Consider the following 23542-nt stretch of genomic DNA (forward strand, 5'->3'; position numbering starts at 1 on the left):
TCCTCGTTAGTATAGTGGTCAGTATCCCCGCCTGTCACGCGGGAGACCGGGGTTCGATTCCCCGACGGGGAGCATAATTTTTTTTTTTTTTTACCCCCACATTTTTTTTTTTCCTTTATTGAAAAGTCCAGGTTGCGGTAGAGTTCCCGTCCCGCTATTCCCGTCTCTCCTCGTTAGTATAGTGGTCAGTATCCCCGCCTGTCACGCGGGACACCGGGGTTCGATTCCCCGACGGGGAGCATAATTTTTTTTTTTTTACCCCCACATTTTTTTTTTTCTTTATTGAAAAGTCCAGGTTGCGGTAGAGTTCCCGTCCCGCTATTCCCGTCTCTCCTCGTTAGTATAGAGATTCCACTTCCGGCAGCCGAAGCGATCGGACGCGGAATGTCTAGCTCCGACGGAGCGGTTTCGGCGGCCCAGCCGGGCCGCGGTATCAGGGACGTTGATGATAAGGAATACGCTGTCATCCTGCCTTCGCTGCCCACCGGATCACTCGTGGTAAATACGGTTTTTTTACATGCTGATATCAAGGGACGTCCGTATCGCGCCGAAGATTTTCGCGACGCGCTGGCTCGCTTAGGACTACTCCCCGAGGTTGTCGCCCTCGGGGCGTATCAAATGAATCACGTCTGGGCCGTCACCTTCAAGACTACCGAGGGGTCCAAGAAGCTACTGGCGGAGTCGGAGCTCGTCGTCAAGGGGCGGCGGTGCATCGTCGTCGACCCGGGCAACCGGGACGTACGCCTCAAGCTCCACTGGCTGCTTTTTAACGTCGGCGACGACGACGTGAGGGCAGCCTTGGCGCCTTATGGCAAGGTCCTCGACGTCTCCAGGGAGCGGTGGCACATCGACGGCTGCCACAGCGTCAGCACCATGACGCGGACGGCGGTGCTGCGCCTGAAGGGGGGCGTGACTCCCGACGACATCCCGCATCAGCTGCGCGTCGCCGGTGAACTCGCCCTCGTTGTCGTGCCGGGCAGGGCGCCGCTCTGCCTGCGGTGTCAGCGGACGGGGCACATCCGCAAGGAGTGCCGCGTCCCCAAGTGCAACGTCTGCCGACGGTTCGGCCACGACGGCACGCAGTGCGTAAGGACCTACGCGGCGGCCGTGGGCCCTGTGGGAGGCGAGGAGAAATCCGAGCTTCTCATGGACGAGGCCGACGCCGAGGAGGCCGTCGCGGGTCCGGTCAGCGGGGCGGCACCATCGCAGAGAGCGGCGTCGGCGACGCCCGAGAGGGGCACGGCCACGTCCGCGGTCAACGTGGCACCTGGTGCTGGGTCGACGAGCCAGGCCGAGTCTCCGGACGTTCAGTCCGTTGAGGCGTCGAGGCCTGGAGTCAAGGCAGCCGGCGCATGCGACGACGCCTCCTCTGAACAACCAGGCGACGTGCCCATGGAGACGGCCGTGACACCGGAGCCCGCCGCAAAGCGGACTCGGGACGACAGCGGCGCTGACCCAGAGGCAGCGATCAAGGAGGAGCCGCCTGCCAAGTCGGCACCTACGAGGTTGAGACGGCCCGGCGCCGTCCCGAACGTTGCTGCAGGTGTAGTCAGGGGTGCCAAGCCACCCCCATGACGGCGTAGAAAAGGCGACGGTTTCGGTGGTGGCGCGTAAGTCGTGGAAGGTGTGTGACGAGTCAGAGGAGAGGGCCGCCCGACTCGAGGTAAGCGCCATACGGTCCGTCCCTTTTATTTTTAATGGCTGTTAGACTAGAGTCTGCCCTACGAGTCGCCACGCTTAACGTGCGTGGCCTTTCAGCGAGACGCCGGCAATACCAGTTAAGCCGTCTGTTTGCCGAGCATGAGCTTGACATAATCGCCGTGCAGGAGACGAAAGTCGAAAGCCATGAACAGACGGACCGTATGGTGCGACCCTTTCAACCTCTTTTCAATATATGTGTTTCGCACGCGATTGGTTTTTCCGGAGGTTGTTGTTTATTTATTCGTCGGTCAATAGGTGTTGTTGAAACGGCCGTACATTCGTGTTCCTCTGGCCGTCTTGTGTATTGCGATTTTTCCTTTTTTTAACGTTGAGTGGCGGGTTATTTGTATTTATGCGCCAAACCGAGAAAGTGAGCGTAAAGATTTTTTCGAAAGTATCGAATCATATCTCAACTGTAATAGGGTCGTTATTTTTCTTGGCGATTTTAATTGTGTTTGCTCTCCAGAGGATAGAGCGAATCAAGTACGTTTTCGAGATTCCAGTGCCTTTTCTTTGAGTGACATTATTGCAAGAAATACATTAGAGGACGTCACTGTTTGTGCTTCTAAAGGAGGGGTTCAGTACACCCACTTTCAGGGTAATAGCCATGCGAGGCTAGACAGAGCGTATATTTCACTTGAACTTGTTCCCCTTTGCGACCACTACGAGGTGAAACACGTGTCTTTTAGTGACCATGCTTTGGTATTTTTTACTCTTGGGAACAAGAAGAAATCACCGCGTTGGGAGTGGGCGCTGTGGAAGATGAACGGATGTCTAGTTAATGATGAAGCTTTTATTTCTGGAGTTAAAGAATTGTTTCAAAATTTAATTGCGAATGACCAAGCAAAGTGGGGGGAAAGGTGGGAATTGTTTAAAGAGGACGTCAAAATGATCGCTATCGAGAGATGTAGCATCATAACTCATCAAAAAAAAATTAAAGAGTGTGATCTTCGGCGCAAGTTAGACATGTTCATAGCCGAAGAAGGCAAGAAACCCGGCGAGTTCGCGAAAGAAATAAGAGATGTTAAAAGTCAATTGGAAATGATCGATGCTGAAAAGTACAGAGGGGCTATTGTGCGGGCGCGTAGTGAAAAGTATTTGATGGGAGAAAACCCGACGAAGCGCTCGCTTAGCGACGAAAAAAGATATGCAAAACGCAACGAAATCAAAGAGATAAGTTACGGCGCCACTCTAACCCGCGATAAGAATGTGATTGAAAAAGCGTTTGTAGAACATTATCGCAATCTGCTAGGGAACAGTCCCCCTTTAGATACTGGTTATAAAACGTGTTTTTTGTCATCGATGCCGCAACTGGATCAGCAGGCTTGCGAAAGCTTGGAAGTGCCAATCAGTATTGGAGAAATTGAAAAAGCTATTGACGAATTAAGTCCCGGCAAGACGCCCGGGCCTGATGGCCTTGGCGCAGTTTTCTATGAAACTTTTAAAACTGAGGCAGCAGCTGCACTGCATAAGGTTTTGGCCGAGGCCTACGAGTTTCACTTGTTGCCGCCCTCGTTTTTAAGGGCGCACACTGTGCTAATTCCCAAGTCTGAAGATCCAGTAAAGCTTCTGTCTGTATCAGCGTATAGACCAATTAGTTTAACCAATGTGGATTACAAAGTTTTTATGAAAGTTCTGGCTAGACGGTTGCAATCCGTGATTCAGTGTCTCGTGGGACCACACCAGACGTGCGGTATTAAAGGGCGCACCATCGCTACAAATATTCACGTGGTCAGATCTGTGCTAGAGTGCTGTGATGCTTTTTCTGGACGGGTGGCGGTGCTGCAGCTCGACCTAGAAAAAGCGTTCGATCGCGTTTCGCATGAGGTACTTTTTAGTGTTCTAGAGCATGCGAACGTAGGCTCTGTCATTCGCGAGGGCGTAAAGATGGCGTATACAAATTGCACGACTAGTTTGATTGTAAATAAGGGAGTCACCGAAGGTATCAAAGTTAGGACTTCTGTAAGGCAAGGTTGCCCGCTTTCGCCACTACTGTTCGCGCTTTACTTAGAGCCCTTTTGTTTAAAGCTTATTCATAATAGTAATATTCGTGGTTATAAATTGCAGTCGAGTGAAGTAAAGGTTCTCTCCTACGCGGATGATGTCGCTGTTATTTGTGTTGATCGAGACAGCGTACGTGAAGTGATAAATGTGGTTTCTTCCTTTTGTGTGCAAACTGGTAGCGTGGTGAACTTTGATAAATGCGTTGGTTTTTGGCACGGTGACTGGTCAAGTAAGCCAGAAGTGTTCATGAACATTAGGTGGAAGACTTTACCCACGAAGTATCTCGGAGTACCTTTAGAACATTACCAGGACACCACAAGTTATTGGAACGAAGAAACCGAAAATGTTAGATTAAAGGCGGAAGGGTGGAGGGGTAGGGATTTATCTATGTTTGCGCGTTCGACCGTGTGTAATTTGTTTTTAATATCAAAAGTCTGGTATATATTGCAAGTGCTGTGTATGTCACGTATGAATGTGCAAAAGCTGCATAGGGTGTTGGCCGTTTTTATTTGGTCTTCGACATGGGAGCGTTCTGCTCGAACGAATTTATTTAGGTCGGTGCGAAGTGGTGGTTTGGGGTTGTCCCATTTGTTCATACGTCAGATTGTTTCACGCTTCATGTTTTTACGCGATCAGAGGGATGCCTTTTTGCGCACAGTTGTTCAACTTCGTCTGCCAAACGCTTTGTCAGAGTTCATTGTATCGTCATCCACTGGGACAGGTGCTGCAGTGCAAGGATATTTGAGAGAAGTGTTACTTTCTTTTCGAATCTTGAAGGTCCGTTTTTCTTTAGATTATCTTAGTACCGTTTCACGGAAAAAATTGTATCGAGATTTGGTTGAAGTTCTGCTGCCTGTGCCGCTTTATCGTTCCCTATACTGCGAAGGCCCTGGCCTAGATGTTCTAAAGAGAGTGAAGAAGATGCCGGTAAAGCCTAATGCTAAATCCTTTCTTTTTAAACTTCATTGTGGCGTTTTACCCGTAAAGCCATGGTTAGAAGAAAAGGGCATTTTCGTGCCATGGTCTACGTGTTGTATTTTATGCAAGCAGCCAGAAACTGTAGAACACGTGTTTATTTCCTGCTGGGACGCTGTATTTCTGTGGGATATACTCCAGCGCACACTCAAAAAGGATTTCCCGATCACCGCCAGGGGTATACGGTTTTTATCAATAGAGAATGTAAATGGCGTACCTTATGATATGATCCTACTACTGGGCCTTCACAGTTTATGGAAAACAAGAGTAGGCGTAAATCACGCTGATAAAACAGTCCGCTCGGCGCGTGAATATTTTATTGAAAGTGTTGCCGGCATTCGTGAAGTGTTCCGGGCACAGCCCGAACAGCCGGATTGGTTGCCCATTCTTGATGGTTTGGTGTGTCTAAAAGAATTTTAATGACACCACGGCAGCCAAGTTACGGCTGACGTGTTTTTAAACCCTCCTTTGTATATATCCTATTGTACAAATGTAAACACAGGCAATAAAGAAAAAAAAAAAAAAAAAAAAAAAAACTCCTCGTTAGTATAGTGGTCAGTATCCCCGCCTGTCACGCGGGAGACCGGGGTTCGATTCCCCGACGGGGAGCATAATTTTTTTTTTTTTACCCCCACATTTTTTTTTCCTTTATTGAAAAGTCCAGGTTGCGGTAGAGTTCCCGTCCCGCTATTCCCGTCTCTCCTCGTTAGTATAGTGGTCAGTATCCCCGCCTGTCACGCGGGAGACCGGGGTTCGATTCCCCGACGGGGAGCATAATTTTTTTTTTTTTTACCCCCACATTTTTTTTTTCCTTTATTGAAAAGTCCAGGTTGCGGTAGAGTTCCCGTCCCGCTATTCCCGTCTCTCCTCGTTAGTATAGTGGTCACTTCCGGACGCGATAGCGAACGGACGTGTCATCATGTGCTCCGTCGGAGCGGTATCAGCGGCCAACGGCCGCGGTAACAGGAACACGGAATTTGATTCCCAGGAGTATCAAGTTATTTTGCCACAACTTCCTACAGGTACGACAGTTTTGAATACCGTTTTTTTACACGCTGACGTGAGAGGAAGGCCCTACCGCCTGGAACATTTCCGCGACGCCCTGGATGGTGTGGGGCTGTTTTCCGAGGTAATTGCCCTGGGAGCCTACCAATACAACCATGTGTGGGCGGTCACCTTCAGGAATGTCGAAGGGAAAAAGAAGCTGCTCGCTGCAGGTGAGCTCCGCGTCAAGGAGGGCCGGTGCATCGTGGTCGACCCGAGCAACCAGGATACACGATTGAAGCTCCACTGGCTGCTTCACTTCGTTCCTGACGACGAGGTGCATTTGGCCCTGGCGCCCTATGGAAAGGTCACAGAAGTCACCAGGGACAGGTGGCGCGCTCAAGGTTGCGCCGGCGTGTCGTCGACGACGCGGTCGGTGTCTCTGAGGCTCAAGGCAGGAGTCACGGTGGACGCCCTCCCTCACCAACTGCGAGTCGCCGGGGACCTGGCTCTTGTGGTAGTTCCGGGCAGGGCGCCGCTTTGTCTACGGTGCCGTGGTAAAGGCCACATACGGCGTGAGTGTCGTGTGCCGCGCTGTGCACTCTGCCGACGATTTGGCCACGAGGAAAGCCAGTGCGTCAGGACTTACGCGACCGTTACGGGGCCCGTGGAGAATGAGGACGCGTCCGAGCACCTGATGGACGCGACCGAGTCCGAAGACGCTGCCGACGGAGCTGGGGGACCACTACTCCCAGAGGCACTGCCCCCGCACAGTGCCGAGGACAGGAATGGCATCCGGAGCGTCGTCGAGAACCGTCCTCCACCTCAAGCGCGGGCTGCGGGTGACGTGTCTGCAGCGGAAGACGTATCCATGACCCGCAGCTCGGTGCCTGTGGCGACGCCCAACAAGGAGCCGGAGGACTGGAGCGGCGACGAGGCAAGATCCAGCGGCGCAGTCGCCAAGCGGGCTCGCGAGGAAGGCGTCTTCAAAGGACTGAACACCAACGCGGTTCTCCCCGAGGAGCCACCTCCAAAAGCGGCGTCGGTGCGACGAGTGAGCTTCAAGCCCAAACCGAACATTCCGACAGAGCGACGTCCAACGGCGACATCACCACCTTAGGTGTGATGGCCCGGGCTCCGAGCGGCAACTCGTTTCGAGCTCGAGACGGACGGCACTGGAGAGGACGAGAGCCCCGAGTTTGTTCGTTGAGGACCTGGCAGACGCGGTCGGTGGGTTCTTTGGGATATCCTGACTACCGGCGAGTCACCCGGTTCATTAGTACTTCGTCTTTGCAGCAAAGCCAAGTTAGGCACCATGCGGCCCGTTTGATCTAATTCATGGCAGTAAGGCTTGAAACAGCTCTTCGTGTAGCCACGCTGAACGTGAGAGGTCTGTCAGCAAGGCGCCGACAGTATCAACTCAGTCGCCTCCTCCTGGAAGACGACTTGGACGTAGTTGCTGTTCAAGAAACAAAGGTGGAAAGCCAAGAGCAAACGGACCGCATGGTGCAACCTTTCAAATCACGATACAATGTATGTGTATGCCACGCGGTTGGGACATCTGGGGGTTGCGCTCTTTTTCTCCGTAATTCTTTAGGCATATTAGTAGAAACCGTCGTTGTTTGCGATACGGGACGTTTAATTGTTTGTGACTTTTCGTTTTCTGGCTACCGGTGGCGGGTAGTCTGCGTGTACGCGCCAAATCGGGAGTGTGAACGAAGATTTTTTTTTGAGCGTGTTGCTTTTTACCTACATACTGAAAGAATTGTTACATTGTTGGGGGATTTTAATTGTGTATGCGCCGCTGAAGATAGAGTGCGTAATTTGCCTGTGCGGGATCAGAGCGCTCTTTTGTTGAATTCTCTAGTGCAAGAGTGCGGCCTGGAAGACGTCGGCCTTTTTTTGTCTAGTTCTTTTGTTCCCCAATTCACGCATTTTCAACGAGATAGTCACGCGCGATTAGATAGAGCGTATGTTTCAGAGGGCCTGGTTCCTCTGTGTGAGAACTACGAGGTCAAGCACGTATCTTTTAGTGACCACAGTTTAGTTGCTTTCACAATTGGGAGAAAAGAAACAAAATCGCGGTTTAGCTGGGAACTGTGGAAACTCAATGACAAGATGCTGAAAGATGAAACTTTCGTTGACGGAGTAAAGAAGAGTCTTAGAAACCTGCTTGCTGTCGAGTCGAGAGGTTTTGTCGAACTATGGGAGAATTTTAAAGATGAAGTTAAAATCAACGCGATTGAAAGATCATGTATTTTACGCCGTCTGGAAAAAGAAAAGGAAAAGGAACTACAGTGCAAGCTAGATTTTCTTGTAAGCGTAGAAAGTGCGCGACCCGGTGCGTTTATTAAAGAAATAAAAGAAGTAAAGAGTAAATTAGAGCTTATCGACATCGAAAGATACAGAGGGGCTGCGATAAGGGCCCGCGCTGAACGAATCTTTTTAGGAGAAACGCCGACTAAGCGCTCGCTTGGCGACGAAAAGAGGTATGCGACGCAAAACGAAATAAACGAGATACAGTACGGGACCACGGTTACTCGGGACCGAAAGATAATCGAGCGTGCTTTCGTAGATTACTATCGGGACCTGGTGGGACGTCGGAGACAAAGAGACAGAGGATTTGATAACGTTTTTTTAAACCTCATGCCAAAGTTAGACGACGACGTTAAAGATCGCCTGGAAGCACCGATCAGTGTGAGGGAAATAGAAAGGGCAATTGACGAGCTAGGTTCGGGAAAATCGCCTGGTCCTGATGGCTTAGGTGCAGCTTTCTACAAGGCTTTCAAAGTCGATGTGGCCGAAGCCCTGCACCGCGTGATAATGGAAGCATACGAAAGAAAAGTATTGCCCCCATCTTTTCGCCAAACGCATATAGTACTAATTCCAAAGAGTGATGACCCCGCGAAACTGCTATCCGTTAAGTCGTATCGACCAATTAGCCTTACAAATGTGGACTATAAAATCTTTATGAAAGTCTTAGCGAGAAGACTGCAAGGCGTAATAACCTCCATCGTTGGGACTCATCAAACATGTGGCATTAAGGGGAGAACGATTGTCACCAACATACACATTGCAAGAAGCATCTTAGAATGTTGCGATGTATTTGAAAAACGCGTGGCTATGATGCAGCTTGACTTAGACAAAGCTTTTGATAGGGTAGCACACGATGTTCTTTTTTGCATTTTAGATCAGGTAAACGTTGGCTGTGTACTCTTAGAAGGAGTTAAAATGTCTTACGCTGAGTGTTTCGCGAGCATTATTGTAAATAAGCGCGTTAGTGAAAGTTTTCAAGTTCTCTCCTCTGTCAGGCAAGGGTGTCCTTTATCACCCTTGTTGTTCGCTCTTTATCTGGAACCCTTTTGTTTAAAGCTGTTATTCAACGAGAAAATCCGCGGCTTTAGGCTGCTGAACAGCGAAGTAAAGGTCCTTTCGTACGCAGATGATATCGCTGTGTTCTGCGACGATAAGGAAAGCATAAATGAAGTGGTTAAGGACGCCCTTGAATTTTGTAAATTTTCTGGGAGTCTCATCAATTGGGACAAATGTGTGGGCTTCTGGCATGGTAGTTGGGATACCACACCGGCTGGATTCGAAAGAATGCACTGGACTTGTTCGCCGGTTAAGTACCTCGGAGTGCCTCTTCAGCATTACAAAGATACGACTGAGTATTGGAGAGAAGAAGTTGAGCAGGTTCGCGCTAAAACGCTTAAGTGGGGAGGCTTGAATCTCTCAATTTTTGCTCGTTCTACTGTGTGTAACATTTTCCTTGTGGCTAAAGTGTGGTATGTTCTCCAGGCACTGTGGATGTCTAGGGCCAATATTCAAAAGTTGCATAGAGTATTCGCGGTTTTTGTGTGGGGCTCGGGATGGGAGCGAACCAGTCGCACAAACTTATTTCGCTCTGTGAAAAGTGGGGGGCTTGGTTTGGTTCATTTGTTTCTTAGGCAGATTGTGTCTCGATTTCTTTTTCTACGGGACCAGAGAGATGAATTTTTGCGGACTATGTTACAAGTTAGATTGTGTGATACGTTGCCTGAATTTGTTGTCTCAGCGAGCAGCATAAGGTGCCGGAGTGCGCGGGGTTATTTGCTCGAAGTTATTAGATCTTTTCAGTTTCTGAAGGTACGCTTCTCGCTTCAGTATCTAAGCGAGGTCACAAAGAAGCGCTTGTATAAAGATCTTGTCGATAGTGTTTTGCCTGTGCCCTTGTACCGTTCCATGTACTGTGAGGGCCACGGCCAAGATGTGCTCAAAAGGGTAAAAAAGATGTCAGTACGTCCAGCGGTGAAATCCTTCTTTTTTCAACTTCATAGTGGGACGCTACCCGTTAAGCCCTGGCTTCAAGACAGAGGTATATTTGTGCCCTGGTCGGTTGATTGTCTTTTGTGCAGGAAGCCCGAAACTGTAGACCATATTTTCCTCGATTGCTGGGACGCAGTGTTTCACTGGGATATCATGCAGCGTACTTTGAAAAAGAGCCTCCCAGTGTCGGCGTATGGTATCCGGTTTCTTTGTGTCGAACGGGACGGGGGTGTGCCCTATGACACGATAATGGTCTTGGCCCTGCATAGTATTTGGAAATCGAGGATGGCAGTTCGCCATGCTGACGTGGACGCTCGTCCAGTTCGCGACTACTTTATTGAGAGTATTGTTCACCTACGGGAAGTGTACAGAGCGCAGAGCGAGCAGCCTGACTGGCTGTCAGCTCTGGACGGATTGGTCGCACTGAAGGAATTTTAACCTAATCGCGCCGGGACAGCGCGTGCCGGACGCTTTTAATCGTTAATCCTCGTCCACTATTGTATGTTTTACTGCCAAGCCGGTAATAAAGAAAAAAAAAATCCTCGTTAGTATAGTGGTCAGTATCCCCGCCTGTCACGCGGGAGACCGGGGTTCGATTCCCCGACGGGGAGCATAATTTTTTTTTTTTTACCCCCACTTTTTTTTTTTTCCTTTATTGAAAAGTTCAGGTTGCGGTAGAGTTCCCGTCCCGCTATTCCCGTCTCTCCTCGTTAGTATAGTGGTCAGTATCCCCGCCTGTCACGCGGGAGACCGGGGTTCGATTCCCCGACGGGGAGCATAATTTTTTTTTTTTTTACCCCCACATTTTTTTTTTCCTTTATTGAAAAGTCCAGGTTGCGGTAGAGTTCCCGTCCCGCTATTCCCGTCTCTCCTCGTTAGTATAGTGGTCAGTGCATTCTGTTTCCGGTGCTCGTCAAGCTCGGACGCACGAATGGCTGGCTCCGACGGAGCTGTGACAGCGGCCTTTTCGGGCCGTGGTATTGCTGGTACGGACGTTCCCCAGGATTATCGTATCCTTCTGCCTCCTCTGCCGACAGGTACCGTGGTTTATACAACCGTTTTTTTGCACTGCGACATTTCCGGGCGGCCATACAAAATAGGCGACTTTAAATCAGGGCTCGAAAATGCTGGGGTCTTAAAAGACCTGAAAGCTTGTGGTTCCTTTCAAATGAATCACGTGTGGATGGCTACCTTCCACTCGCTGGCATCCAAACAGAAGATTCTGGAAACCAAGGAACTTTTGGTAAAGGGGAAGCGGTGTCTCGTGCTCGACCCCAACAAGGCCGAGGTGCGGCTTAAACTTCATTGGGTGCCGTGTGACGTTCCTGACGATGCCATCCGGAAGGCTCTCGAGCCCTACGGAAGAGTCGAAGGCATCGCCCGAGAAGCCTGGCACGAGGACGGTTTCCAAGGCGTGGAGTCCACCACAAGAGCGGTGCGGCTGACGCTCAAGGAGGGCGTCACTTTGGAGAAGGTCCCGCATCAACTGCGCCTTGTGCACGGGACTGCACTTGTAATCGCCCCAGGGCGCGCCCCCATGTGCTTGCGCTGCCGAAAGACGGGACACGTTCGACGACAGTGCAAGGTGCCGCGATGCGAACTTTGCCGCCGCTTTGGACACGAAAAAGAAGATTGTATTAAGACATACGCCACGGTGACAGATAACGGAGCTACCGATGAACTGACCGAGCACTTGATGGACGAGGAGGAGGCTGAGGTTGCGGCGGGAGGCACCGCTCCCGTCAGCGTTATCAACAACCCGTCGCCGTTCGTCTTGGATGCTGCAGGCCCTGCGAACACCGCCCCCTCTGTCGCTGCATCATCGCAAGCCGAGCCCGTGCAAGCTGGGACGGCCAAGAGGCAACAGAGCACGACCGATAATGACGGCACCGTGCTTCCAGAGGACACTCCCCCCAGACAAAAGCGACAGACGACCGGACACGACGAGGCCAGCTATCCGATGGAGGTAACACCGACAGAAAAGCTCAACCCCCCCGAGGACCGTCCAGAAGGCGTCGAAGATGCAAGCGCGGATGAGGACAACCAAGGGATGCCCGACCACCGCCTCAAGTGGAAGGCCCCCAGCCAGCGGAGGCACCGGTTCGACCCAAAGCCCCGTATTCCAGAGCCTCGCCGGTTAAAGGACTCACAATAGGTGTCCCTTACGGATCTCCGCGGACCACGTTCACTTTTGGTAACCCTGTCGCGAGTGTGGTAAGCCTAAAACAACGATTCCGCGACTTAATATTCTCACATTAAATTGCGTGAGCTTGATGGTTCGAAAGAGAAAACAGTGGCTGTTAAATACGCTCTTGAGCAAACGAATAGACGTAGCACTGCTCCAGGAAACGAAGCTCACTTCCAGGCACGTTGAAGAAGCGTCAAAATTTTTTGAAAACATCTATGTTTTTCGTCATTCTTGTGCCATTTCAAGCAGTGCCGGCACGGCAGTCCTTGTCCGAAAACACAAAGGCATAGCAGTTTTTCCAGATTGGGAGACTGACCAAAGCGGCAGGGTGTGTGCTATAGATATGCTATACCAAAACGACATATTTCGAGTGGTCGCGGTTCACGCGCCGAATCAGCCCGCGGAAAGGAAGGTCTTCTTTATAAATCTCCGCCAGTACGTCAGCACTTCGGCAGCAACCATTTTAGGGGGCGATTTTAACTGTGTGCTAAATGCTAAGGACTCTTCTAGAGGCATCCAGCAAGACTCCAGTATTGCTGAGCTTAGAAAGCTGTTAAGAGATTTTGACTTCCAGGACGTAGCGGAGTTCGTGGATACCCCTAACTTGGCATATACACATTGGCAGGGAGAATGTCATGCACGACTTGACCGGATTTATATGTCAAGTTGTTTGGCACCGGCCACGACCGGGTATTACGTTAGCCCGGTAGCCTTTTCTGACCACGCGTTGGTAGCGACCCAGATAGGCGAACAAATAAAAGGTCAGAAACGCCCGACATCGTGGCAAAACTGGAAATTAAACGACAAGGCGCTGAAGGACGAGGATTTGCAAAAGATAGTGAAAGGCCTTATCGCGAACATGATGAAGAATAAGGAAGTAAACGCGGCTAACTGGGAGTTGCTAAAGGAAGAAATTAAAATGTCCGTTATATCGTTTTGCCAAGCGAAAGCGTTAGAGCGGCGCGCCGAAAAGCGAAGGCTGTGCAAGTTGCTGCACATGCTAGTGAGCGAGGAAAGTAAAGCTCCTGGTCTTTTCGCGGCAGACATTAAAGAGTGTAAAGCACGTCTGCTTGAGATCCTGGACACAGAGTACCGCGGAGCAATGGTGAGGTCTCGTCTACGCACGCTAGGCAGGGCGGAAGACCCAACGAAACTTTTTAAAACGCGTGAGCGGGAACGGGCGAGTCGGAATCAAATCAATGAACTGATGTCCGGGGAGAGTACTATATCTGAAGCCGCAGAAATTGAGAGGGAATTAGTTTCATTTTATAGCCGACTGTTCAATCAATCAAGCAGTTACGATCAGGCTCTAGTGGACAAGGCTTTAGAGTTAATGCCCAACGTGCCGGAAGATGTAGTCGATCTGATTAACGAAGATATTACCGAAGCAGAGGTCTGTAGAGCGATAAAAGAATTGGCGCCTAGGAAGTCACCTGGGGTAGACGGCCTCGGTGCGACTTTTTATAAGAAATTCTCTGCCGAGTTGGCTCCTATATTGGCTAAGGTTTACGCTGACGTCCATACCAGAAACCTGCTCCCTCCGTCAATGAGGCAAGCGTTAACCGTATTAATACCAAAAAAGAAAAGTGATAAATCCGTTCGTGGGTGCGACGACTTCAGACCGATAAGCCTGCTTACAACTGACTATAAAATCCTCGCGAAAATATTAGCTAAGCGACTAGAAATTGCTTACAAAACAGTGGTGGGAGGCCATCAAACATATGGTTTCAAGAATAGATCTATAACGACAAATCTGCATGTTATGCGAATTATCGCTGAAACCGCCGAGGCAATGGAACGCCCCACTGCTGTGTTGCAAATTGACCTAAAAAAAGCATTTGACAAAGTTTCGCATTCGTTTCTATTCTCGATACTGGAACACTGTAAAACTGGCAAGTATCTTTTGAAGTTCGTAAAGATATGCTACAGAGACATAAGTACGCGTCTTTTAATCAACGGTTGCAAGTCACGGCGCATTCCTGTGCGCTCATCGGTAAGACAGGGCTGCCCACTATCACCTATTCTTTTTGCTATTTATCTCGAACCCTTGTGCAGGACGATTATAATGGATGATAACATCCGAGGAGTGAAGGTGGGCATCGCGTCAGCAAAACTTCTTGCTTACGCAGACGATGTTTCTGTGGTATGCTCTTCCCAGAAAGAAATGGTGATCGCTTTGAAGCATGTGAACGAGTTTTGTGTTGTTTCCGGGGCTGAAATGAACCCCAAAAAATCGGCGGGATCTTGGTTGGGACCGTGGCCTTCCAAGCCAGAAACATTTCTAAACATTGCGTGGTCCGGGGCCATTGAAAACTATTTAGGAGTTGGGCTGAGCAGCCAGGCGCTAAGCACGGGTGCGGGAGGAATACATTTAAACACGCTAAGAGGAAAAGCGATAGAATGGCATGGAAGGCAAGTTCCTCTCCTAAGCAGAAGTTTCATTTGCAACGCTGTGTTCTTTTCGACTGTATGGTACTCTGCACAGGCCGTGCCTTGTACTAACAGTGACGTGCAAAAAATGCATCGATTTTGTGCAACCTATGTGTGGGACTCGTGTTTTGAAAGAATGCGAAGAAACAATTTGTTTATCAGTAAGAAAAAGGGAGGACTAGGCCTAGTAAACGTAGACATAAAGCTTAAAGTTCAACGGTTTTTGATCTTCCGTGACCGCGAAAAGCACCCTGTAATGGCGGAGGCATTGCGGGTTTTGGGTGGACAATACCTTACTCCCTGGCTCGAGGAAGCTGAAGGCGTGCCCAAGAAAGTCACTACACTACGGTATTACCGGGAAATAAGAGGCGCGGTTAGGTTCTTCGAGCAGCGGTTTTCGTGGGAGTACCTAAACAGAGTTAAAAGAAAACGGTTGTACTGGGACACCCTCGACCTCGTGATGCCACCACCAATATATCGTCAAATGTTTCCGCAGTGTGAAACCTCAGATGTGTTCAAGCGTTTAATGGCGTACCCTGTCCGCCCTGGGACAAAAGACTTTTTCGTTCGTTTTCATACCGAGGTACTCCCAGTAAAGACATGGGAGCAGCAAAAGGGTTTTTTTCTCCCTTGGGGTGTTAACTGTGCCCTCTGTCCTGTCGCAGAGACTCTGGAGCACACTTTTTTGTACTGCACCAATGCAGAATTGTTTTGGGCTGAGCTTCGGGCAGTGCTGAGGGTAGACTTGTACCCTACATGGTTCGACATGAAATTTCTAAATGCAGGCGAGCATGGACAGAGCCAGTGTGTCGAGATTCTGACTCTCATTGGTTTGCGTGCCATTTGGAACTCCCGAACGGACCACACCTTGGTTCGGGAGCGGGGCAGGCCTGCGTGGCGCCACTTTCTGGAGGAGTTTCACTACGTATGCTCAATAATAAAAGAAACATGCTTTGAAGAGCATGAGCGCTGGGAGGTGCTGGAGTCTTGCCTAAAGTAAATTGGCTTTGATGTTGCCGGTTCTCCTGATGGAAGGCTGCCCAAGGGCCTGTCCCAATGAAAAGGAGCGCATATGGAACTTGCATCGTCATGTCTAAAGAACCCCATGTTTGTGAAAAGTCTTGACTGGTTTTATCATGTAAATAGCCCCATTTTATAAATAAAAACGCCAAGCTGGCAAAAAAAAAAAAAAAAGTATAGTGGTCAGTATCCCCGCCTGTCACGCGGGAGACCGGGGTTCGATTCCCCGACGGGGAGCATAATTTTTTTTTTTTTTACCCCCACTTTTTTTTTTTTCCTTTATTGAAAAGTCCAGGTTGCGGTAGAGTTCCCGTCCCGCTATTCCCGTCTCTCCTCGTTAGTATGATTCTGCTTCTGGCACTCGCCGAGAACGGTCGCAGGATGGCTGGCTCCAGCGGAGCTGCGACAACGGCCCTTGATGGCCGTGGAACTACTGTTTTTCATGCCTCAACGTCAACCGCTGAAGAATACAAGGTTGTTTTGCCTTCGATGCCCACCGGGCCAACTTTTTTGAACTCCGTGATTCTTCACTGCGACCTGAAGGGACGGCCCTACCGCATCGAGGATTTTCGCCAGGAGCTGAAACGGACCGGCGCCTTGCCAGACATCGTCTCGCTCGGCGCCTTCCAGATGAACCATGTGTGGTTAGCAACGCTTCGCACGCCGGAAGCCAAGGAACGCCTCCTCAACGTCAAGGAAATCAAGGTGAAGGGCCTCCGCTGCCTCGTCATTGACCCCTGTACCACCGAGATTCGCCTTCGCATCCACTGGGTGCCGTTCCACGTACCCGACGATGCGGTTCGAAAGCTTTTCGAGCCGTACGGCAAGGTCAAGGAAGTTGGACGTGAGAAGTGGCGCGTCAGCGGTTTTGAGGGCATCGAATCTACCACTCGGTTCGTTCGCATGACCCTGAAGAGCGATGCCACACCCGACGGGATGCCCCACCAGCTCCGTCTTCAAGGTGCGAACACCCTCATCGTCATCCCCGGAAGAGCGCCGGTCTGCCTGCGATGCAAGCGCCCCGGGCACATCAGGCGCGACTGCCGCGTGCCGAAGTGCACGGAGTGCTTCCGCTTCGGCCACGAGAAGGAGGACTGCGTGCGGACGTACGCCGGCGTCACCGGCGCAGTTGAGGCGGACGAGCCATCCCCGTTCATCATGGAGGCGGAGGACGCCGAACTGGCGGCGTGTGGCCTCAACAGCGACGCCCCCCAGACCTCCGAACAACATCAGGAGCAACGCGCCGGGGCCGACGGTAACGACGGCAACGAGCCGGCAACTAGCACCCCGACGGAGGAAGGTGCTGCGCCTTCTCCTGCGGCGACGTCGCCCGAGGCCGTCGTGGCTGCGCCTCCCGCTGTCCTCCCACCCAGCAAGGATGCCGAAGACACCGTCGACATGGACGAGACTGCGGACTCCTCCAAGCGTGGTCGCGACGGGGAGGGCGCCGCCATGACACCGGTCCCGAACCAGGGGTGGAAAACGAGCAAGCGCGGCAGGTACAAGCGTCTACCTGGCAGCCCCGCGGACGGCGGGCCACGCCGCGACAGCCAGTAAGGCGGCAACGCCTGGTTCATGAACTTTCGTGCGGGTTTTCAAGGCAAGTGTCCCGTCATAGCCTTTTTTATGATTTGCACGCTTGAACCGGCCATCACGGTCGCATCGTTAAATGTTCGCGGTTTCAACATGCGGAAGAAACAATATCAAGTACAACGTTTGTTGGAAAGCCAGAAACCCGATTTCTTGGCGATGCAGGAAACCAAGATGGCCGAGGAAGAGCAGGTGACGAATGCACTTAAGCCCTTTTTATCTTCGTACGAAGTTTGTGTTACGCACGCTGTAGGTTTATCGGGTGGTTGCTTTTTGTTCTTAAAAAAATCGTTGGCCTTGTTCGAGTTATCAGTAACTACCGACATGGAAGGTCGTTTTATTTTGTGTGACTTTTTGTTTGCGGCAGTTCATTGGCGGCTTATCTGTGTATATGCCCCCAATACGGTGAAAGACCGAGTTTCCTTTTTTTCTGGCTTGCGCCGTTTTGTAGATTGTAAGAGGACAGTTGTGTTGTGCGGGGATTTTAACTGCGTCGTTCAGGCGATAGACAGGCTGCCGTCTGGGCAGCGCCCCGATAGAAGCGCGACGATATTAAAAGAGTTGCTCGAAGATTTCGATCTGGTAGACGCTGGGAGTGTTAGAAACGAAACGCGGGAGATGCGTTTCACACACTTTCAGGCGTCCTCCCACGCTCGCTTAGACAGGATTTACGTTTCGGCCTCCGTGGCAGCGTTGTTAACAAAGTATCGCGTCACACCAGTGTTTTTCTCCGACCATTGCTTGGTTGCGACAACGATCGGGAATAAGGCGCGGCCGAAGGCGAAGTTTGAGTGGAAGCTTTGGAAGCTGAACACGAAGCTGCTTGACGACGGACATTTTGTTAAGGGCGCCGGTGACATTTTTAAGTCGGGTTTTGAAAACGCTGAAGAGGACATTTTTGAGGCATGGGAGACCGCAAAGCAGGAAGTGAAGATGCTTGCGATAGAGAGGTCGTCTCTTTTGGCCCACGAAGCGCGTCAAGCTGAACGGAGTTTAAACGCCGATCTGCTGGCGCTCTCTAGAGCGGAGTGTGCAAACCCCGGCGTCTGTTTAAAGGATTTGGACAACGTTAAGGAGCGCCTAGAACAGCTGCATCGAGAACGTTACCGCGGCGCCGTGGTTCGAGCCCGGGCGGAGAAATACCTCATGGGCGAGCAGCCAACGAAACGAGCCTTAGCAGACGAAAAGCGGTACGCCGTGCGAAACGAGATAGCGGAAATTGAAGTTGACGGCGTTACGCGCACATGTCCACGCAGTATTCAGCAGGCGTTTGTGGCTCACTACAAGCAGCTTTTTGAGAGCCCAGTTCAAGGGAAAGGGGCCCCCGCGTGGGTCAAGCTGCTTGAGGCGCTGCCGCAGTTAGCTGAAGAGGAGGCGGAAAGCCTGTCTCAGCCGATCACTCTTCAAGAGGTCGAACGGGCGATAGACGACCTGCCAAACTCGAAAACGCCGGGACCCGATGGAGTAAGTGCCGAGTTTTTCAAGAAATTCAAGGGCGTACTCGCCAGTTTATTGTTACAAGTTTTTGGTAAAGCGTATGAGCGGAAAATGTTACCGCCTTCTTATACGCGAACACATACTGTTTTTATACCAAAAAGTGACGACGTCGCTAAACTACGGCGAATCACTGGTTACCGCCCGATCACCCTGTGTAACGTAGATTACAAAGTTTTTGCAAAGATTTTAGCGCGACGTTTTCAAAGTGTTGCTTGCAAACTTATCGGGGAACACCAAACGTGTGGGATCCAGGGCCGGAGCATCACGACGAACGTGCATGTCGCGCGCAGTGTCTTGGAAGCGTGTGATGCGGGCATGGGCCAAGTAGCCATGCTCCAAATAGACTTGGACAAGGCCTTCGATCGTGTCAGGCACGACGTCCTTTTTGATGTTTTAAATCGTGTGAACGTCGGAGACGTTATTTTGGAAGGTGCCAAAATGGCCTATAAAGATTGCACCACACGTCTCGTCATAAACAAAGAGGTGACCGAGCCGATTTTCGTGCGAACGTCCGTGAGGCAGGGATGTCCCATGTCGCCGCTTTTATTTAATTTGTATTTGGAGCTCTTTTGTTTAAGCGTCTTGAACAGTAAGGATTGTCGGGGTTTTCGGCTGGAAAATGCCGAGGTAAAAGTTATAAGTTACGCAGATGACGTCGCAGTGTTTTCCAGCGATAAGAAAAGTGTCAGTGCCGCGGTGTCTTTGGCAAAGGCTTTCTGTGACGCGACCGGCGCTGCCATAAACTGGGACAAGTGCCGCGGGTTTTGGCACGGCGCATGGGCCACAACGCCTTCGGAGTACGAAGGCGTTAGCTGGGACCGCGTGCCCTGCGCATACCTGGGCGTACCTCTAAATTGCTACCGCAGCAGCAAAACATTTTGGTCGGGGGTCGCCGCCGATCTGGACAGCCGTGCTTCTCGTTGGAGGCACCGTGATCTGTCCATCTTTGCGAGGGCGGCAGTTTGCAATATTTTTCTGATTTCAAAGATGTGGTATGTTTTGCAAGCCATACATTGTGCACGTGTTAACGTTCAGAAGTTTCACCGTGTTTTTGCTTTGTTCATCTGGGGGTCTAACTGGGAACCCATGAGGAGGGACAATCTTTTTCACCGGGTACGCCACGGGGGGCTTGGGCTGTCCCATTTGTTTGTTAAACAGCTAGTATCGCGTTTCTTTTTTCTGCGAGACCAAGAGCAACCGTTCATCCGCACCTTCATCCAGACAAAACTGTCTCCTCATTTGCCATCCTTTCTTGTTTCCTCTTGCGGCGTCGAGCCAACAAGACTCGTGGGATTTCAAAAGGAGGTTGTTGAATCAGTTCGCTTTTTGTCTGCACGTTTTTCTTTGGAGTACTTGTCTCTAGTGAGCAAGAAAGCGCTCGCGCGCGATTTGGTGGTCAGTTTGTTCCCGACACCAATGTATCGAACACTTTTCTGTAATGGCGGCCACGATGTGTTAAATCGAGTGAAGCGTATGTGCGTACCACATTCAGTGAAAACGTTTTTTTTTAAGCTACACACCAATACGTTGCCGGTCAAGGTGTGGCTAAGGGAAAAGGGTATTGATGTCCCGTGGACGGTCGATTGCCTTTTATGCAAGCAACCTGAAACTATTGAGCATGTTTTCATTTTTTGCATGGATGCGGTCTTTTTCTGGGATGTGCTTCAGCGCACGCTAAAGAAAGAGCTGCGAGTCACCCCATCAGGTATTCGTTTCTTGGACGTGACGAATGACGACTGTGTGCCTTTTGACATGTTTTTTCTTTTGGGCCTTTGTAGTATTTGGCGCTCGCGCATGGCAGTAAGGCATGCCGACCCCAATGTCAAAGAAGTACGCTTCTATTTTTTCTCACTAGTAAAGCAAGTTGAGAGTGTTTTTTCTACGCGCGAGCCTAAGCCCGGGTGGCTAGGTCTTTGTAAATCTCTTTTAGAAATGAGAGCCTTTTAACGTGCCCTGCAGAAGACTTGCAGCGCTTTTTTAAATTGAACTGACATGTGCTGTTCCAGTTGCAATAAAGAAAAAAAAAAAAAAAAAAAAAACTCCTCGTTAGTATAGTGGTCAGTATCCCCGCCTGTCACGCGGGAGACCGGGGTTCGATTCCCCGACGGGGCGCATAATTTTTTTTTTTTTTACCCCCACATTTTTTTTTTCCTTTATTGAAAAGTCCAGGTTGCGGTAGAGTTCCCATCCAGCTATTCCCGTCTCTCCTCGTTAGTATAGGATTCCACTTCCGGCCGCCGAAGCGTACGGACGTGCGATGTCTAGCTCCGAAGGAGCGGTGTCAGCGGCCCACGCCGGCCGCGGTATCAGGGCTAACGATAACGGAGATTATCAAGTCATTCTGCCTGCTCTGCCTACAGGACCTGTTGTTTTAAACACCGTTTTTTTTCACGCTGACATGAAGGGGCGGCCGTACCGCGTCGACGACTTCCGCGACGCGTTGGCTCCCCTCGGTTTGCTCCCCGAGGTCGCCGCCCTCGGGGCTTACCGCATGAACCATGTCTGGGCGGCGACGTTCAAGACCACCGAGGGCAAAACGAAGATGCTCGCCACGCCGGAGCTGACCGTCAAGGGCCGCCGATGCCTCGTCGTCGACCCGTGCCACCAGGACGTTCGAGTGAAGCTCCATTGGCTCCTTTTCAACGTCACCGACGACGACGTGAGAGCGGCCCTGGCGCCGTACGGTAAGGTCCTCGAGGTGGCCAGGGAAAAGTGGCGTGTCGACGGTTGCCAGACCGTGGGCACCATGACACGCACGGCGGTGCTCAGGCTCAAGGCGGGCGTCACGCTCGACGACATCCCGCACCAGCTGCTGGTGAGCGGTGAGTTGGCCCTCATCGTCGTGCCTGGCAGGGCCCCGCTCTGCCTCCGTTGCCAGCGGACGGGGCACATCCGCAAGGAGTGCCGCGTCCCGAGGTGTAACGTCTGTCGTCGCTTCGGCCACGAGGGCTCCCAGTGCGTCCGGTCTTACGCGGCGGTTGCTGCGCCTGTTGGTGGCTTGGAAAAATCTGAGCTCCTAATGGACGAGGCCGAAGCCGAGGAGACCAGTGCGGGTTCAACTGGCAAGGAGAGTCCTGTGGCGGGCGGGCCCCCTGAACCTGCAGGCGGTGCGGCCCCGAACACCAGCGGCACAACACCATTTGCGGTCGAGGCAGGGCAAGCGGGGCAGCGGGATAGACCTGCGGTGGAGACGTCTGCACCGCACAATGAGGCAGAAGTCGCCCCCAACGTCGCCCCCAACGTCGCCAACGAGGATCCAGCCGCCGATGTCACCATGGCCGACCCGGATGCCTCTGCGGGCGGTGCGGCCGCGAAAAGGACACGGGAGGATGACGCCTCGGACCCTACGGCGGTGAAGCAAGAGGAGCCGCCCCCTAAAGCGACACCCATGTGGAGGCGTCGCGCAGTCAAGCCCAACATCCCTGCGGATGGCACAAGGGGGGCTAAGCCTCCCCCGTGAGCGTGTGCACCGGAGGTCGAACGGAGCGTCGGAGTCTGCGACAGACCATCGTAGAGACGTGTCAGACAGCCTTTTCCAGCCGAGGTAAGCTCCGTGCGGTCCGTGGCTCCTCCTCCTGAATGGCGGTGATATTAGAGGCACCTCTAAGAGCGGCAACGATTAATGTCCGCGGGCTTGCAGCCCGGCGCCGGCAATACCAGCTGAGCCGACTGTTTTCTGAGAACGAGCTGGATATCATCGCTGTTCAGGAGACAAAGGTCGAGAGCCAAGAGCGGACGGACCGCATGGTGCAACCTTTTCGAACTCTTTTTAACGTTTGTGTGGCGCACGCCGATGGAACTTCGGGCGGCTGTTGTTTGTTTATTCGCCGGTCACTAGGTGTGATTGAGACGGCTATGTTTGCGTGTGCGTTCGGCCGCTTTGTTATCTGCGATTTTTCATTTTCTAACGTCGAATGGCGTGTCATTTGTGTTTACGCACCGACTCGCGAGCGCGAGCGCAAAGTTTTTTTCGAAACTATTAACGAGTATATTAACTGTGCGAGGTATGTTATTTTGCTTGGCGATTTTAATTGTGTGTGCGCGCCTGAGGATCGCTCGAATCAGGCCCGCGTCCGCGACCACAGCGCTATTTTATTAAACGATATTGTCGCGGAGAATTTATTAGAGGACGTAGCATCTGTTTCCTCCAAACGCAGCGTACCTTTCACCCATTTTCAAGGCCAAAGCCACGCCCGGCTCGACAGAGCATACATATCCCTGGATTTAGTTCCTTTGTGCTCCGATTACCTGGTTCAGCCTGTGTCCTTCAGTGATCACGCTCTAGTTATGTTTACTCTTGGGAGGAAAGTCAAAGTGCCTCAGTGGAACTGGTCATTATGGAAGTTGAACAGTTGCCTCCTGAAGGATGAAGTTTTTAAATCAAAGGTAGATGCTCTATTCAAGGAATTGTACGAGGATAAACACAGTATGGGGGGTGAGGTGGGAATTTTTTAAAGAGGGAGTTAAAATGGCTGCTATTGAGAGGAGTACTATTCTCAGTAAACAGAGGAAGCAGAAGGAGAAGGAGCTGCGGCGCCAGTTGAACATCCTCCTGATCGAAGAAAGCGCGAAGCCAGGCGAGTTTGTCGATGAAATAAGAAGTATCAAAAATCAACTGGAGGTCATTGACTGCGAAACGTACCGTGGGGCTGTTGTGCGGGCGCGATCTGAAAGGTTGTGGTTAAGTGAAAAGCCGACGAAGCGGGCGCTCAGTGATGAAAAACGGCAGGCGCAGCGAAACGAGATTAAAGAAATACGATATAATAACACGATAACTCGCGATAAAGATATAATCGAGAAAGCATTTGTTGAGCATTTCCGGGGTCTCTTTGCGTGTAGTGCTATTGC

The 23542-nt window shown here is 51.2% G+C and overlaps 5 non-coding genes across 5 annotated transcripts; all 5 read left to right on the plus strand.

Annotated features, from left to right (window-relative positions):
• Positions 1-72, plus strand: Trnad-guc. The gene has a single exon. It is a non-coding gene; the product is annotated as a tRNA-Asp (tRNA).
• A 5145-nt stretch (positions 73-5217) lies between these two features.
• Trnad-guc lies at positions 5218-5289 on the plus strand. The gene has a single exon. It is a non-coding gene; the product is annotated as a tRNA-Asp (tRNA).
• Positions 5290-5380: 91 nt separating this feature from the next.
• On the plus strand, positions 5381-5452 carry Trnad-guc. Its single transcript has one exon. It is a non-coding gene; the product is annotated as a tRNA-Asp (tRNA).
• Positions 5453-10508: 5056 nt separating this feature from the next.
• Trnad-guc lies at positions 10509-10580 on the plus strand. Its single transcript has one exon. It is a non-coding gene; the product is annotated as a tRNA-Asp (tRNA).
• Positions 10581-10673: 93 nt separating this feature from the next.
• Positions 10674-10745, plus strand: Trnad-guc. Its single transcript has one exon. It is a non-coding gene; the product is annotated as a tRNA-Asp (tRNA).
• The last annotated feature ends 12797 nt before the right edge of the window (positions 10746-23542 follow it).

Source organism: Ixodes scapularis, unplaced genomic scaffold, assembly GCF_016920785.2.
Source record: "Ixodes scapularis isolate PalLabHiFi unplaced genomic scaffold, ASM1692078v2 ptg001080l_1__unscaffolded, whole genome shotgun sequence".
Lineage (NCBI taxonomy): Eukaryota > Metazoa > Arthropoda > Arachnida > Ixodida > Ixodidae > Ixodes > Ixodes scapularis.